The sequence below is a fragment of the Dermacentor variabilis genome, chromosome 8, assembly GCF_050947875.1.
Source record: "Dermacentor variabilis isolate Ectoservices chromosome 8, ASM5094787v1, whole genome shotgun sequence".
NCBI lineage: Eukaryota > Metazoa > Arthropoda > Arachnida > Ixodida > Ixodidae > Dermacentor > Dermacentor variabilis.
In genome coordinates, this window is record NC_134575.1 from 121,052,272 (window position 1) to 121,071,022 (window position 18,751).

General features: G+C 45.4%; 1 pseudogene; it reads left to right on the forward strand.

Annotated features, from left to right (window-relative positions):
- Window positions 1-2,253: 2,253 nt before the first annotated feature.
- On the forward strand, window positions 2,254-18,233 carry LOC142591551 (uncharacterized; annotated as a pseudogene).
- The last annotated feature ends 518 nt before the right edge of the window (window positions 18,234-18,751 follow it).

Sequence of the window (18,751 nt, forward strand, 5' to 3'; positions counted from 1 at the left end):
AGAAGCTTCTGGTGTATTGGGGCCATCTGACGGCACGAATTTATGATGAAATGTCCAATAAGGATATGCGACATACGTGTATTCATGGTGCGTAAGCGCAGGCTTCCAAGATTCACGCAATGGACTCTCACAAACACCGTTGTTCTTTTTGTCCACCTTCTACATGCGTCGTTGTTTGCAGACGTGCTTTTGCAAAGTGTAATATGGGTACATCCGCTGTTTTCGAATGAGTTTTTGTGAGCGTAATGAACTTTAAATACCTGCTGCTACAGTCACGATAAGTTTTCTTGTCAATACACGCCTTTTAATCTGCTTTCTGCAACAGCGAAGGAACATACGCGCGCCATTAGAATCGCCCACATTTATCTAGTAAACGTAGCGCTCGCTAATGCGTCTGTCCCGGCTTGGCACCCTTTCGGTGTTTGCCAGCCGGGGCTAGAAATCCTGAGACGGCCCGGGTTGGGTCAGTAGGTAAGAAGGTTGGACGCCCATACGGCGTTCCCCACTCACAGGCAACGTGAACGAGTTCGAGGCGCTGTCTGCGCACTGATTTGGCCGGAGGCTGTGGTGATGTTACCTGCTCGATGAAGGAATGTCTCTGTGCACATAACCTTAAAGGAATCGTCTAAAGTGACAAGATAATCTGTAGGGACATGACGGACAACACTGAGGAAAAAGTCCCCATCCAAGAAATTCAAACCCGCCGGGATATGAGAGATTACGCAACAGAAACAATAATTCAGGAGGCTCTCAACGATGGCAGCGAAACCGGTAGAGCACGTGACAAGCGTTTGGCCGAGGAGCAATACGTTGTTCACAAATCAGCTGAACGTTTGCTCAAGCCTGGACACCGTATTACTTCACAAGGCAGCCGTGATGCTTCACAGTTTACCGCTTACAGCTTGCTCCAGCGGGCACTATCAGCGTCAAATTCTTCTTGAAAAGTACGACAGACTAGATAATACAACATAGGCTATTCTCTTTTCGTAAGTCGTTCTTTCCCAATGATGTGGCTTTCTTTGTAACACTACAAAGCAGCAGCTTGCGGTGAAACACAGAAGAGATTGTAAACGCAATTTTTGCCGGTCCAGTAAGTTTGAGTGAAGTGAACTCAAGAAACACTCAGATTGAGAAAATTTTTTATATTAAGCGACGCCAAATGGCAAATCAGTCCTGCGGAAACCCGTAAAGACGTGGAAGTTGAATCAAAAGAAATAAATCGGCATTGACAAATGCAGCGCAAAACTATTAAAAACGCAGAAACCCCACGCGGCTATCTCGGAAAGAAACCTTCAAGAAGGAAAATTCGCCCTGGTTTGAAGATCGAAGCTGGGACCAACGCCTTTCCGTGTCGGTCCCTATACCATCTCAGCAGAGCAGCAGTACAGCAGATTGCAAGGGGAAACTGAAATGCCGGGCCACCTGAAGTTCGAGACATGAATAGGACAACTCAATTCTGTGAAAGCGCGCAAACCGAGGAAAATTTTATAAAAGCGAAAGAAACTACACAGAAAGCTATTTCGTTTACTCTTTAGCTTCGTGTTAAAGTAAAGGCGAATATTAATTTTCATTCCTCCAAATATTGCAAAACCCTCTGCATGTCCGTAAGACAAGTGGCTTGCGGAAAAGTACAGATATCTACGGCTTGAGTCTAACGCGTCGAGAGTTTCCAGTACATCTAATCAAGTAAAACTTTCCAGAAAATAATCAAACTTTTTATACGAAGTTTTCGATAAGATTCCTGCATTTGCGCGAAGAATCTTATTGGTGTAGTAGCAGTATGGATAAGGAATGTTTCAGTCCATATTACTAGAAGCGTTCCATAGTGCAAGTTATCGTTGAGCGACGCCGGTTTTGGATGAAAAAGAACAAAACCATGAGTTGCTTGCACACTTGGGAAGAAAGGAAACCATAGACGCAATCGGCGCATTCGCTTTATTGTAAAGTGGTAGATGGTAAGGGCAGCAGCGCCTCACATGGTGGACTGCTCAGTAAGGGTATCCTTCGTATATTCCAGCATCCAGTATCGCCTCACGAAGAACCAACAATCCTCGTTCAGGCTGTCCAGTTGCACACGAGGATCCACACTAGCATGGCGGACGACGTGGCGCTTGACGACGCCGGCCATTTTCATGAACACGTCCATGCCTAGAAGGCTCCCGACCGCTTCTCGAATCATGTTTTCTGCCTCGGGCACAATAGCCGATGACATCCGGGTAAGACATTCATGGGGGTAAGTCTCTCAGATTATAAATGCTTCAGCTGGACTACCTACGGTAATTTTTTTCAGTTTAAAGCGGGAGACGGTTCAATGCATTCTCATGTGCTACATTACGTCCAAGCATTTAGGAGATTATGTAGCGGTACCCTGGAAAAAGTAGAGCCCACAGAAGTATCCTCGGAGAGCAACGCTCGGGAACTGGTAAGCTTCTTCCCAATGAGCCGACCAAAGTATTGTGATCAGTGACGCTTTGAAAGTGCCGTCCCACAGATACACTTGAATTTTGTCATGCGAAATACTAGGCTTAGAGCCTCCTTGTCCAGTTGACTGTAGTTGCTTTCAGCTGCGACAAGACTTCGCAAAGCGAAAGCAGCTGGGCGTTCTTTGCCAGAAGCTTCTCATTCTGCAAGAAGCGCGCCGAGACGATAAGGTGATGCGTCACAACTTATGACCGACGGCTTTACTGGATCAAAGTGTACCAAGACTGCGTTGGAGGCTAGCAGTTCCCTGTTCCTTCGCAATCCCAATTTTTTTTTAGTCGCCCAGCGCCTGGGAAAACCCGCTACCAGCAATTGGTTTAAGGGATGCAGAACTGAGGATAGATTAGGTATAAACATTCTGTAGTAGTTAAGTAAGCCAAGATAACTTTGTAGCTCCTTTACATTCTGGGGCCCAGCAGCTTCTAGTGCCGCTGAGAAGGGTTGGGGCGAAGACCCGCTGCGCTGATGATGTGTCGCAGGCAGTCGACTTCAGAAGAAAAGGAGTTGCATTTGTATAGTTTCCGGGGAAGTCCTGCTGTTTTGAGCTGATCCAGACCCAGGTACACGTTCGCCCAGTGATCAGTGTCATCTATATCAGTTACAAATATATCGTCAAAGTATAGAGTCACATGATTACCATCATGCAGAAGGCTCCCCATTTCTCACTGATGTGGCTTGTGCTGATGAGACGCCAAAATGTAGCGGCGTACGTTGGCATAAAGCCTTCGGGGTGTTGATTACGACATAATTGAGGCCATCTGGGTGCAGCTAAACCTGTTGGTATGCGTCTGACAAGTCATGCTTCGTGAACTTTACGCCTCCCGTTAGTTTGGTGAGCAGTTCTGTGCGAAGAATTGGGTATATTTTCAATATCCTAACTGGATTTATCGTTTCTTTAATGTCGCCAAACAGTCGCACACACCAATGCCGCTTCAAAACGGGAACTGTCGGAGTAGCCCATTGTAACGTCCTGACTGGTCGGATGCTCTCCTCGCGCTCAATTTTCTAATTATTCAATTACTTTATCTTGAAATGCGAACGGTATCACTCACGCCTCGAGAAACAGGCTTAGCATACTCTTGTATATTAATGTTGGCAGCCACACCAGGCAATGTCCCCAAACTGTGGTGAAAGGAAAACTTCATGAAACTGACTTACCGCTTGTTCCACTGCCTCTACTGCGTTGACATCCTCTGGTTTAGCAATACCCAGTTGTAACTCTCGCATCGAACTTGTGCTGAACAATGTGCGACACGGTTCATTGACAACAAACAATGGTAATGTGCATTCTTGTTTCCCAGCGTCACATTTACCGTACAATCTCCCACGACGGGTTTCTTGTCGTCGAAGAAACTTCCTAGCTGCATTCGTTACGGACGCAATGTGGCGGTAGGAAATATTTCACTAAACTTCTCTTCGCTTATCGTTGATACACTGGTTCCTGTATCCATTTGCATTGCTAACAGGGCGCCATTGACAACAACCTTGATACGCAGGGGCTCCGTCCCAGCTTCATGGAGGGGCCACATGTCCAACGTTTCTAGCTGCTTGTCCGGCCGCTACTCGCGTCCTTGAAACTCGTCAGCGTTGTGCACCTGGAGCATATTTTGCGAACGGGTTCTTTCTGGCTGTGCGTTGCCTGCTTTGCAGATTCTGGCTACACGACCCTTCTTTCCGCACGTGTAGAACGCGCTGTTGATGAATCGGCAGTGGTATACTGGATGATTGCCTCCACCGTGGAAACAGCTATCCTGCTATGATTATCAATTCTAAGGCGTATAAACCTGGGTAATGACAACACGAGCAGTTCAAGCCACCATGGAGTGAACATGCTAAGAAATGGCTGTGCACAGGCACAGTCCAGCAATGGGTGTCGTCACGTTCCGAAGTAAGCGGCAATGATGAACGTTCATAACACCTACCTTGACTCCAGTGTCCACGAATGCAGGTGCACAAACACCGTCAACAAACACTTTGATTGCGTCCGAGGGACTGATTTGAAGATTTTCCATTGTGACGTTGTCGCTAACTTTGTGTCTTGGACATCGAAGATTACTTTTCCTCCTCTCGAGTTACTGGGCGAGGGAGCATCGGCGACAATGAGCGACGGTGTGAAGGTGAACGGCGGGTGTTTGCGGTCGGGCTCAATGTTGGTGACATTGCCGACGGCGGGGGAGGGGCGGGGCGTAATAAAGAAAGTTGGACTAACTTGTCACGGGTGGTACGGCGAAAGGCGTCTGCATACGATTAGAAACAAAAAAAAACATTCGACGTGGCGGGCGCAGCCGCACTCAAGGCATATTGGCCGGTTGTCGAGAGTACGCAACCGGCTCGCCGGGGCCGCTCCCATCTTGTCACAGGACGCGTTGTGCGGGGCGACTGATGACATGACGGCACGGCGAGTGGTGGTCGCGGTCTAGGCACAAATTCGGCAGAACGGAGACGCATACTGAAAGAGGGTGACCGGGTTCTCGCGATGACTGCAGCGTAGCTTAGTGGTGCAGCCGAAAGAAGGTACTGGAGCTGGCTCGGCAAGACCTTGGCGATTTCCTGCTTGAGCGTGTGACGGAGCGGAGGCACAAAATTTCATGCACGCTGTTGGAGATGCGGCGTCTGAGCGAAGGATATCAAGGAGAGCTGGCGCGCAACTTCCTCCCGAAAGAACGCTTGAATTCCAGCAAGCTACGCTGACTGGCCGCAGATGGCCGAAACAGCAACGAGCGCTGCACCCGTAGCTCCTCGTAGACTTGGCATAGAGTGATGATGTCAGTCACGCAATAAGGATTATCGGCCAGTAGCAAGTGGAAAGCGTGGTCCTCTATCCCTTTTAAGATATTTCTGATTGTGTCAGACTCGGACATTGTCCCATTGACTTTATTGTGCACGTCAAGCACACCTTCTACGTAAGTGGTAAATAATTCATCCGGCTGCTGTGCACGTTCTCGCAAACGCCATTCTGCTCGCAGACTGCGCACAGCAGGGCGACCAAACACAGCCACTAAAGAGGTCTTTAACGAGGACCACGTGTGACCGAAGAGCACGCTGCTCACTTTAGTGGGACCTTCCCAATAATTGTGTGCGCTTACCCCTTCATATGTCGTGAACCAGTCCTCGACGTCGGTGTCGTCAAGGCCGCTGAATATGGCAGGGTCCCTGGATTGAGGCACATCGGAGCACGGGACCCACTGAGGTGACGCTTCTTGGGATGGAGAAGGAAGCGTTTAATGGAATGGGATCGAAGTTCCAGGGTTGACGTTGCAGGTCAAAGCAACCTTCAGCACTTGCAAAGGCGTTTATTAGTCACCGGCGTTTGGGACCAACCGTATGCTCAGCGTACTGACTCTCAGCACAAACGGCATTCACACGCAAAATGCTGGAGAGGACAACCCACTATATCGTTCCAATCCTTCTCTACCATAGTTTTAGGAATCAATGATAGTGGTTTTGTGGGCCGTGTATTCTTGTAAGCATTCGCTTACTAACTAAATTAAAAACGATACACTGTGTAAGCGGGTCTGAACTAGGGCTTAGAAATAAAAAGACATCCAGAGACAGCGGTGTCTCTGTCTTTGTGTTTCTTTCTGTGTCCTCGTTCAGTCGTGCTCACACATACTATCATGGATTGAAACCAACAAGGTCGCCTATATGTTTTACGTTACCAACGTCGATGTCACGCGAACACAGGTAAACGTCAAGACGCATCGCTCGATGAGCGCGGAAACTCACTGTCAAAATGCTCGAGCGAGGAATAGAGCCATGGTGGTGGTGGTGGTGATGTTGAAGCAGGCGGGGTTAGCCTGGCATACATAGCCGGCAATTGTTCCGCCTGATCCTCCTTCGAGTTGAGATCAGGGGTGTGTCACCAGGTGTCGATGAGCCCCGTGTCTCGCAGGAAGGCTATCAGCAGTCGTTGCGCTCTCTTCCTGAATGCCGCGGGCCCTCCGGGGAAAACAACGTCTTCAAAGGTCCTGTGCACAAGACCGCTCTTTTTAGGTTGTCGACCATCACTTTTCTTTCTGTGTCGAACTGCGGGCATAGCCAATTGAAGTGTTCGATGTCGCCAATGTCACCACAGAAAGCACAGAGGGGGGAAGCGTGAAGTCCAGTCTTGAATAACCAAGCTGGGGTGTATGCGGAGTCGGTCCTGACGCGGTATAAAAGCGTCGCTTGTTCGCGTGTAAATCCATGAGTCACACAGGATTCGTGTGGATTCTTGTGCATCTCTCTAAAGTGAAGGCCGATTGCTCCTTTAGGGTTTTGAAAAACTTTTGGAGCTTGCACTTTTGGGACACCTGTCAGCGCTAGGCGTGCAAGGGCTTCAGCTTCCTCGTTTCCATCACTTCCTAGGTGTGATGGAGTCCAATGAAACCTTATGTTAAATCCTTTGCTCGTTAGGTCGTCAATCAGTGCCAGAGACTGCCTTGTAAATTTCTCTAGAGGTAGGCCCCAATGTAATCTCTGTAATGCTGACTTGGAATCCGTCAGCACCACGACATCTCGTGCAGAAAAGATCCGTAGTTTCCGCAAAGCCGCGGTGAATGCGTTCTTTCTACTGTTGTAGAGGAAACTGCGCGATCCAGTCGGCCAGACCATGACACATCAAGGGATGGTACGCAGAATGCCGCTGCACAGCTATCTGTTTGTGCGCATACCGAACCGTCCGTGTACACTTGTAGATGGCTTCGAAACACAGTGCTCAAGTGGTCCAGCACAATAAACTTTGCTTCGGCAGTTGAAATGGTGCGTTTCGTCGGTAGGTGGGGTACATTGACGGTGCAGGCAACATCCGAAAAAGACCATGGCGGGTCAAGGCGACTTCGTTTAGGCCATTCCAATCCTAAAAATCGGAAGGTGTTCAGAGCCGCATGGAAATGTGAGCGAGTTCTTGCTCTTAGCCGCCGGAGAAGCGCCGTGCCTGCGCGTGACTCGCCCGGCCTTAATAGCTGCGTCAGCGAGGTCTGAGATGCCAAGAGGCGGAGTGGAAGAGACTCTGCCTCATTAGTGACTTTCTTGCTTGAAGCCGCCGTTAGAACTCCCATCGGCAAGCGAAGTCCCTTTCTGTGCACTGCCTCCAAGCGATCGAATTGACATTCGTGTATCTCGCGCATCAACGCGAACGAAACCTAGAGAACACAGCGTATACGAAGCTACCGGCACTACGGGCACTCTGCAAACATCGCAGATCACTTTCAAAATGAAGTCCGCGCGGGCGTTCACTTGGGCCGCGTCGCAGACGCTCGCAAGCTACGGGTCTTGCACTGCCACGCAGTGGGCTGCCGCCGACGCAGAACGCCCCGCGCCCCCCCTCCCGTCCTCTACTCAACTCCGTGCCGAGATTGAGCCATGTTCGACGGCTAACTCTCGCATGCTTTCACTCTCACCTACAGTATACTGGGCGCGCCGCCGATTTTATCGGCCTTGAAATTTATACGGAACCTCACGGCGTCGGCGACGGCAGACATACACCCGGAGGGTCCATATAATATATAATGCAATATAAGAAATGTAGTGAGGACGTCAGGCAGTCATCGTTTGCAAAGCAGCCACGACTAACGCTGTTGGCTGCATGCATTATGTAGCCAAATGCGCGCACCAGACTTTGAATCTTGGGGACAGCACGCCGTACGTGATTCCCCATGTTGCTTGGCTTGTAGCATCGTTTTCAATGGCGCTCGCCGCTGTAATTGGCGCCGCATTGTCCGGTTTATGGCGCTCGCTTTCTGCTCGCCGCATATGAGACCTTCAGCTCTCCGCATTTGTACCTGGAGGCATTGACGCTGCTGCAAGGGCGACATTTATCTCCGAGCGATGGCGCGGTCGGCCGCGCCCTACAACTTACGAGTGGTACGTTATATAGAAGTGCAACCTATCGCCTGGGCGCTTTGTATCACCTCCCTCCCCCTCTCAAAAGAAAAGGGCGGGAGGCAGATGAAACCTTGATCGTTGCAAAATTCCGTTCCTCTCTTTCGCAAGGGGTAGATTTTTTTACTTTCATTGCTTTAGTAAATTGGACCTTTCTGCATCTGGTTAAAAAATTCAAAAACTTCGACGAGCAACCGCGGCAATTTAAATTTTTTGCGAAGCTTGGACTGGCGCGCGGATGCTTTTTCTCCAGCGCACCAGCAGCCATGATTGTCTCATGACGAGACTTTGAATTCCTCACCGTCACTTTGAGTTCCCAGAGCTGAAACTCGGCAGACATTCTCTTTTTCTGTAAGAGATGATTTCTTCGGTGGGAATCAATATTTTAGTGTAAAGTTGGTTCATATCGTGTTTTCATAGAATGCGGTACAGATAAGAACATTAATGAATATTATTAGCATCTGTCCATCCATTCACATTTATAGCGTTGGTGCATTGGTTCGTGGCATCAAGTTCAAATATCCAGCCATACTGCTTCCGTAGGGCAAATTTCTTTTTTGCGATGAGGATCTTGGACCCCTGAAACTCGTTTGTTAGGACGCGCTCATCACATGCAGTTTTGGTGAAATGTGGTGTAGTGAGGAAATGTAACATGCGTGTATTCATGGCGCGTAATGGCATGCAGGGAAGAAAAATGAGCTGGACAACACAAGCGGCGTTGTCCTAGCTCTAGTTACTTCCCTGTTTGCACACTTGCCTTTACACAAAAGAAATTGCTGCCACATCGCTTTCTTATTCCAGGTTTGTTTATTTCTGTGTTTAGTGTTGCATAATGGCCAATGAAATTTATTGGGGAATATCTGTGAACAATGTACAACAATGAAACGTGCAGTAGGGTAAAACTTGCATGTTTTATTCTTTATAAGTCTGATCAAGTCGGCCTATATGTGCGTTTTTTTCTTTTTGGAGGCATAATTGTATTTGTCAAGTCCTCCATTTTCTCATTACAGAAAACCAGGTCCTGCATTGTTCATGGAGCCAGCTTCGGATAGATCGGATCGCACATGCCACTATACATGACCTTCAAAGCGTATACGGCTGCATCTGTTATTTTCACATAATTGTTTGATGAATACAGCAATCGTTTAAAAATTGCTAGAAATATTTTGATAAGCTTCCTTGTCAGCACATGCCTTTTAATTTACTGTTGGCAACAACAAAGAACTTAAGCGCACCTATAGCTTTCGCCTCATTTGGCTAGTAAATGTACTGCTCGCCAATGCAGCTGTTCCGGCTTGGCACCCTTTCGGTGTTTTAAAAATTTAAACAACTCCCTGTGGAACTGAAGGGAAAGCTACGGGGGCGGAGCTTCTGGACACGTGTTACCGCGTCAAGTAGTCTGCCAGCGTATGACAGTGCTTTTGGTTGCTCGGGACAGACGCTGAATTGGCGCACGTTCCATGTCCGGCGCTTTCGCGTTTGCCCAGACACCGAAGAGAAAAGCCGCAAAATAAGGGAACTTTTACATTCAATGGTGTTTTGTATTATATACCTGCTGCTAATCAGGTGTTTATGTTTTCTCTTCCCGTGCTTAAAGTAACGTGGATGAAAACACGTGACTCTTCTCAGAAGCGCTCCCTCCAGTACGCGCTTTGACTCCCTAGCTTGCCCTCGTGCGAGGATCCAACCCAGGATCCACGCCTTTAAATCGGTCACTCGGAAACCAGCATATCAGCAAACCAGGAGCCTAGCAGATTGCAAGGTTGGAAGCGGAGTCGATGGGCAACCCGAAGCATCAAGAGACTGAATACGGCAAATCACTTCTGCGAAAGCACGCAAGGGAAAGGAAGTTGTGAAAAGGAAACGCAACTGCAGGTCAAATATTCTGGTTTCCTCTTCAGCTTCGTATTGCAGTAAAGAGATGTCAATTTTTCTCATTCTGCGTATATTGCAGCACCCGCTTAAGGTTCGTAATATCCGTGGCTTGCGGATGAATACGGCTGCCTGCCACTTGAGTCTAACCGCGTCGCGAGTTTCCAGTAGGAATAATAACAAATAAAGGTTTCCAGATAACTAGCGAAGAAAACTTTTTCGAAACTCTTTTTGCAAACTTTCATGCATGCCTCCGAAGGAACCTAATCGTAAATGCAAATATTAGTGCAGTAGCAGCGTGGATCAGGAGTGTTTCAGTCCATATTACTGGAACATTTGCGTAGTTGTGGTTATGGGTGACCAACCTTAGTTTTAGAAAAAGACAAAAACGACGCGCTAAGTTGCGTGCACACATGGGAAGAAACGAAAGCATAGGCGTAGTCGGTTCAGTGTCTTAATTCTAAGGGTGAGGGTAATTGTAAGGGTAAGGGTAGTATGATGTACACAGCTCAGTAAGGGTATCCTTGATGTATTCGAGCATCAGGTATCGCTTCACCAAGTACCAGCAATCCTGGTTCAGGCTGTCCAGTTGCAGACGGGAATCGCCGCGAGTATAGCAGATGACGCAGCGCGTGACGACGCCTGCCATTCGCATGAAGGCGTCCATGTTTCGAACGCTCCTCGTACAATCATGGCGGCTGCCGCGCTGACAGACGACAGCCGGGCAAGCTGCTCCGGGAGCGCGCTGTGACGCTGGCCTCGTTCAAGCGCTTGGGCCGACGACCTGCAGCAAGGTTTCCAAAGTTCATAAAATCAATATCAACCTAAATGTATGACATTTGCTACATTTTATGATTACAAATGTACGATTTTTCTACACTGAAGCGTTGTGCCTTCGTTGGATGTGAGGGTTCGGCCGATTCCTGCATGTCGCTCGCCTACTCGATGGAAGTTTTTTCGGCGGCGTTTTTTGGCGCCCTTGCATGACCTCGTCATCAGCGTTGCCGATTGACGAGGCAGTGCGTGTGCAATATTGAAAGAACTTGGACATAAAGCATCGAAGCTGACTACGGATATTCGGCTATTGGATTTCGTTGTACTTACTGCGATACAGTACTAAAGAGATCAATCAATCATCAATCAATCAATCAATCAATCAATCAATCAATATTTATTTTTGACAAAATCAAATACAAGATGGGTACAAGTACACATTCGGAGGTCCCGAAGTAACAACTGTCGGTGGGACCTCCTAACAAAACATGAAAAGGGGATAGCAGGATCGTGGCAAACAGTGAGTCATGTCATATATTATACAATTTCTACATCGGAAATAAACGATAAGAGAGAAAAAAGTCTGTTAAAAGTATCACAAGTATATTCAGAGAGTTAAAAAGAAGAAAAATAATTGAAGAAATCTTAAAAACAACATGCGACAATTCAAACGAAGATAAATGGCACGTAAAGCTAACAAGGAGGAGAAGTATGAATAAGGCAAAATTTAGTATTTCGGTAATTGAAAAGTACATTGCGTAATGGTAACGTGAACAAAATCTAATTAATTCAGGTTGGTTAAATTATGCTACGCGTCAGATAAAGTGTTCATGAAATGCTCCTTCGTTTAACGCTTGAATGATAATAATGTAGATGTCTTCATATCAGATGCTATTGAATTCCAAACAGAAATGCCTGAAAACGCGAGGTGAATTTCCCATAGTTCTTGCTTTTGGAAGGGAAGATTGAGCTGTGCTGAAAATCTTGTGTTGTTATTATTCATGAGGCTAGAGCGACTAAAACCTGGAATATTAAACTCGGTATTTATAAGACGAAACATAAGTTGCGACCATTTATGATTGAATAACATGCGTAAAGGTAAAACATTTAGGGAAAGGAATATGGGAGCAGCGAGAGATGTATGCGATTGGAATGCAATTAATCGTAATGCCTGCTTTTGCAAAACTTGTAACTGATGAAGATGCGTGGTATATGTATTACCCCAAGATGACAGGCAGTATGAGAGATGACTGTGTATATACGCATAATATAAAGACATGAGAATGGTTGGCTGAGAAAAAGAGCGAGTTTTTATTATGATGTGAATACCAAATGAGATTTTTGAATAAGTGATTGAATATGGCCCTGGAACTTTAGGTTCTCATTTAGTACTACACCAAGAAATTTAGTAGACGCCCATCTTGCAAATACATTATTATTTAGAGACACTACAATAGAGTCAATGTGCAAAGTTTTTGAAGAATGGAATACCATAAAAGTTGTCTTAGATGGGTTAATGGTTAGCTTGTTTTTTACACACTATGGATGAACATTCGTTAGGTCAGCGTTAAGTTTATCCTGCAATTCAAAAAAATGTTATCAGATGGGAAAATAGTGGTGTCATCAGCGTAAAGAAGGCAGTGCGCATGTGTTAATATTTCTGGCAAGCCATTAATGAATATGAGAAATAAAAATGGCCCAAGTATTGATTCCTGAGGGAGACCTGTGTTTACAGTTTTTCATGAGGAGAAGAAACAATTAACTTCGCCTATATATTATCGGTCAATTTGATAGTTGCGAAGTATTTGTAAAGGCGGCCCAGAAATGCCATATGATTCAAGTTTACTTATAAGAATACGATGGGTAATTGTATCAAACGCCTTTGTGAAATCAATAAAGAGAGCACCAACTAAGAGGCCTTGATCGATGGCTAATTTAACCCTCTTAGTAAAAGTAATAAGCTCTATAATTCAGTTGAAAAATTGTCACGAAAACCAAATTGATCAGGAGTTAAAAGATTAAATTTGGATAAGTATTTAGTTAAGCGATTATGTATAAGTTTTTCGATGACCTTACTAAAGAAAGACAAAATGCAGATAGGACGATAATTACTCGTGCACTTATGGTCACCTTTTTTAAATACTGGGATTATTTTACCTGTCGTGAGGCGATTAGGAAAGATGCCATCTATAAGTTGTCTATTTGCTATATGTGCTAACGCAGGTGAGATTTCGTTAGACACAAGCTTAATGCTAGAGGGGCGTATCAAGCCGAGGCCCGGACCGGTTGTTTTAAGAGAATTGATAATGTTACATACTTCCAGCGATGTTGTGGGGAACAGGTAAAATGAATGAGAACAGCGCGGAAAACTAAGCAACGTTGAATCAGGCTGACTACCGTCTGCAATACTAAAATGGTCACTGAAAACATTAGCTATGTCTTGAGGGTCAGTAATATTAGCAGAATCGTGGTTCACACACGATATGTGATTTTTAGTTGTACTGATATTTAAGAATTCTTTAGTATCCTTCAAGTTTCGTCTGGTATCACTTCCATTTATTCTAATTTTAGTTTCGTAGTAATTACGCTTGGCATTTATTAAAGTGGCTGTTAGAATATTTGAATATGTGTGGAAGCGCAATCGCAACGCATTATTGAATGGCTGGACTTTAAGTTTATTTCGAAGATTATCTCTTCTTTTAATGGACCGCAATAAGGAATCACTAATCCAAGGCTTTCTTGGCGGGCTAAACCACCGCGACACCGTAGTGTTACGTGTACATAAGTTAGAGCATTCGGATATTTTTGCAAAAAAAGATTCAAAAGCCCTTTCGCCACATTGCTCTTCAAGCACGTCAGCCCAGTCAATTGCCGGAATCATACCAGTGAATTTATTAGAATCAAAGGAAGTCCTGATATATTTTGCTGCTTGAGAAGGCGTAACGGAACCTATGCAAAAACGCTTAACGGAACCTATGCAAAACGCTTAAAGAGGCTTAATATTTGGCATTATTTGTTAAGGCTGTGAGTCATGTGGTTGCTTTGACGTTGCAGTGATTTCAGGATTTGGCGCATGGCAAATTACGCTAACTCCTTTCCAGTGCATGTGTCGTGCGTTGTGTACGAGCATCGGTTCACCAAGTCACGATCTATGATTGCAGTGTTTACGAAATGAACCTATTTTACTCAGCCAGATTACTCAGCCGAATTAAAGTCGGGAGAAAGAAAGCAGAAAACAGAAAAAAAGAAGTTAGTTTTCAAAATATGCTTTCAGACTCGCATCATCCAGCCTTGTGGAGATGCTTGTCACTGGGCCGAATGCACCTCTGCGGTTCGATTTCACTTGAGTGAGAAGCCGCTCCGTTGGCGCCCAGTAAAACTGAGGCGACCTTACGTCAAACGCAAGCGGTCATTGACCAATATTTAGCTCAGGCGTAACTCCGATTCCGCCTATTCAAAGATTTCTACAAGGCACAAATGATTTCCTGAGAAAACCCATTGGCCGATTTTTACCACCCTGGGTGCATTTTAGAGAGAACGTTACGTTCTAGACACTGTCGAACGGATGCATTACTGAGAGCTTATTTTTTTTTAATTGCGGCAAATGGGTAAGTTTTAAAGGAAATAGAAGCAAGAAGTTTGCAAATCCTTAACTCTGTACCAGAACAGACATCGCTGTTGGGTAAATTGCATCTGGTAGAACAACCAAAGCGCACACATTTAATACAATATTATATGTTTTACTTAATTTGCAACCCTGTTTGCAAAGTTTTTGGAAAATTCCTACTAACATAATAGTTGTGCATGTAACAGCCATGCATAATACACTAATTTTGTCCTTTATTACGCAGTGTTAGGGGCAATTTACAGAATTGTGAAGTTATATTTCTTGCTTAGTTAGAGTTGTAAACGTAATGACTTCGGCTTATGAAAATATGCGAGTGTCAACAATTCCAATGAAAGAATTGACACCCTAATTAAAAAATTTGCTACTAACAGTCACTAGATTTTAGCTTTTTCTTTAAGTGAAACAAACCTCATCAACTATGGTGCCATGGCTACCCAAAAAAACCATTTCTCCTTTGACATGTATTTATATAGGAACCACCGAGCTAAAGCTTCTTTTTAAGGAGCACAGAGTTCTACACAGACGCCTCGATATCACGTGCCGGGTGTCCTATGCAGCCATCGGCCCATCCTTCTCAGAATCTGATGTACTACATCTGGAAACAAGTATCTTAAAGGCTGAGGCCTATGCGCTATTGTCGGCTCTGAAGCAAATAAGGAACTCAAAACTCCAAAAAGCAATTATGCATACAAACTCCCTAAGTGCCGCTCTAGCCTTGATGTCAATTTGTCAGCACAAAATTACCGTACCTAATGAGCTCTATTCCGCTAGCCGGTAATCTTATGCTGGGTGCGTGGCCATAGGGGCATCAATGGCAATGTTCTGGCGCACCAGATGGCCACGTCAATTGCATCTCAAGCACTTAATCCTACCGCTGCTGTCCCTGTCACAGATCTGAGGCCTTTCCGACGAAGGAAACTGCGAAACCACTGGCAACGCTTTCGGAACACGGAAACAACTCTTAAGCTGCACGTAATAAAGCCACAATTAGGTTTCTGGCCCTCCGCAACAAAATCACGCCGAACACATGTGCTGTTCTGTCGTTCCAGAATAGGACACGCATGTGGCACCCATAATTTTCTACTTCGTCGAAATGAAGCTCCGACCTGTGGTAGATGTGGTGAGAGGCTGACCGTCCTCCACGTTATCCTGGAGTGTCGGGAAGCCGAAGATCAAGAAACATTTTCCTCTTACTAACCGCTATTTTGTCCCTCTTCACCTGGTTATGTTTCTTGATAAAGAGCCGCTCTTTAGCACGAAAGCAGTCCTCGGTTTCTCGAATGATGTTGTCCTACATGTTGTTAGTTCCATACGTTCTTAGCGCTTCCTCTCTTGAAGAGATGCCGCTGCAATAGCAATATTATATATAGCACATGCCTCCAGGCCCTTGTATTTCAAAGGCTCTGGTGAGGAATCAGTGCTGTAGCCAATCTTTGCATCTGACATGTTTCGGGATTAAGCCGCGCATACGATATTGAGGTTCCGAAGCAAAACCGCGACAAGTTGATGTCATGTTCTGTCGACTGAAAATGGGACACTCAAAGGGTACTCATTCTTACCTGCTGACTGGTAGTGAACCTCATTTCTGTGGCAGGTGTGGGGAGAGGCTGACCATTCTCCATGTCTTGGTGCAGTGTTGGGAAGCAGAAGCTGAAGGAGAAAGAGCACTTTCCTATAGCATACCGATGCCACATTGGTCTTCATCCAGTAGTGTTTCTTGGAGGAGAACGAATGTTTGATCATAAATGCGTTTTAAATTTTTTACAAGAGGTCACTTTATTGCGCGTTATAAGCCCCCGATAGTCGTAGCACATCCTCTCAGGAAAGCCTGATGCTGCGATAGTAGCAACGTGTATAGCACATCTCTCCGGGCCCCTTGTACTTAAGGACATTGGCGAGGCAGTAGTGCTACTTGTAGCGACATATTTTACTACATAATTTCTTCATAGAACAGCGTTTTTGCATAGCCTATGTCATGCCTCCTTGTCTACTTTCATTTGGAATAACGCACTTTCCAAAGAAAAGCTTTTACGCTTCTCTACAGCCGCGTCTCATTCGCTTCTGCGTGATCATTATTCAGCAATGGCCGCTTCTTATAACAGCCTTTGCGCCAATAAACACCAAACATCGTCAGCAAGATAATAATACTGTGAATGGACCCCAAATTCACTAGCAACTCTTAGGTGTGACACAATTAACTACCTTCCAAATTACACTGGCGATACAGGCAGTTCGTTAAAAAATATATTTAGAATGGAAGAATCTTTAGGCATCGGTATGAACACCTGTGAAACACTTTGTACTCGACGGAGTTCTTCCATTCTAATGTATATACAACGACGGCATAAAGAAGGAAATTGTCAGAATTGAAATTGAAATGAAGGAAATTGTCAGAATGGAAATTGAGGCTTAGGACGGTAAAGTCGACATGCATGATTACCCAAATGATTTGGTGAATAAATGCTGATATACTGGTGGACAACTTTCTGTGGCTATGAAGAGAAAACCACGTAGGCAAAGCGCGCTCAAGTGAGAGCGCTTCTGAAAAGAGTCCCGTGTTTTAATCCACGTTCGGCTAGGCTGGAGAAGATAAAACATAACCTCTTTATTAGCAACAGTTAAAAACGACAGAACTCACAAAAGATTGTAAACGTTTGCTTCTTTCGTGGCATTCCCTTTCCACGTCTGGGCAAACACGAAACCATCGCACGTGGAAGCTGCATCGATTCAGCTTCTCTTCCGAGCTACCATAACCACTGTCAACGCTGCCGGACTACTTGGTGCGGTAACACCTGTGCAGAAGCTCCGCCCCCATAGCTTTTCCTTCATTGCCACATAAAGTTCTGTGCGTGAATACTTGGTCGAAAGTTTTCGGTTTGGTTTTGCTGAAAGTGGAATGGTAGCTGGAAAAGGCTTACTATTACGATATCAATTATATTGACACTCCAGGCAAATTCCTGCCGTCGCCATCGCCGTGAGGTTCCGTACGAATGAAAGCGTCCGAGAGGTTGTTGAAGGCATTGAAGACACTTTACAATTTCTGAGCCAACAGTAAGATGAACTGCAACAACGAACGGAACGAAATGAAAATGAGATCAGGGATCTAAAACGCAGAACCGAAAGACTTGAAGCAGACGAGGGCGACGTCAATCAGCTTCACGCTGAAATTGACCAACTTGAATGGAGGAGCCGCCGCTTAAACTTGGAATTTCATGGGATTCAACACTCTGAAAAAGAAAACCTGCTCGAAAAGTTAAACGAAGTAGCCGTGCAGCTCGAACCTCCACAGCTCTCAGAAAATGACGTTATTTCAGTTCACCGGCTGCCGTCAAAGTAAGAAAAGTTACCGGGTAGAATCTGTCGCTTCGCGAAACGAGCCGGTAGGGATCGCTGGTGGAAAAGCAGAAAGAAGTTGCGTGAATCGAAAGACCATGTATTCCTGCTTGAAAATGTCACGAAAAGGACCTGTGATTTGCTTTTTCAGACAAAGATATGGGCGAAGCGAGCCAACTACAAATATGTGTGGCACAGCAGCGGCCGCGTTCTTGTCCGAAAAGCCGATAGTGAACGCGCAGTAGCTGTTTCTACCGAGAGGCATCTTGATAAATTCGCTTAAAAAGGGTGCTTGATAACGATGGCTTGTGCAAGTGGGGAGACTTATATATTGCCACAAGTATTCAGTCAGCATTTAGGCTAGAAATTTCAGCAATCCTTTAAACGCTTTCATCTAAACATCCGTTCAGCTTATAATAAGAAAAACAACCTCCGCTTGTTTTTTGAACAGCTAGAGCAATCATTTGATACGATACTGTTAACAGAAACATGGTCGATGACGGTTGCGGATATATTCCGTGTCCCAAATTATAGTACCTACTACTTAAATCGGTCATACTCTCGCGGAGGCGGAGTTTGCTTCCTGGTAAAGGAATTATTCGAGTGTAACTTACTGCCCGAACTTTCCACAACAACAACTGACTATGAAATTTTAGCAATAAAAATGCATAATACAATTAATATAGTGTGTTATCGTCCTCCCAATGGCAGCGTTAGCAATCTTTTGATACGTTAAAAGAAATCTTTGAGTTTGTTAATAAAAATCGGCTTAGTTTAATTTTCGGCGGGGACATTAATATT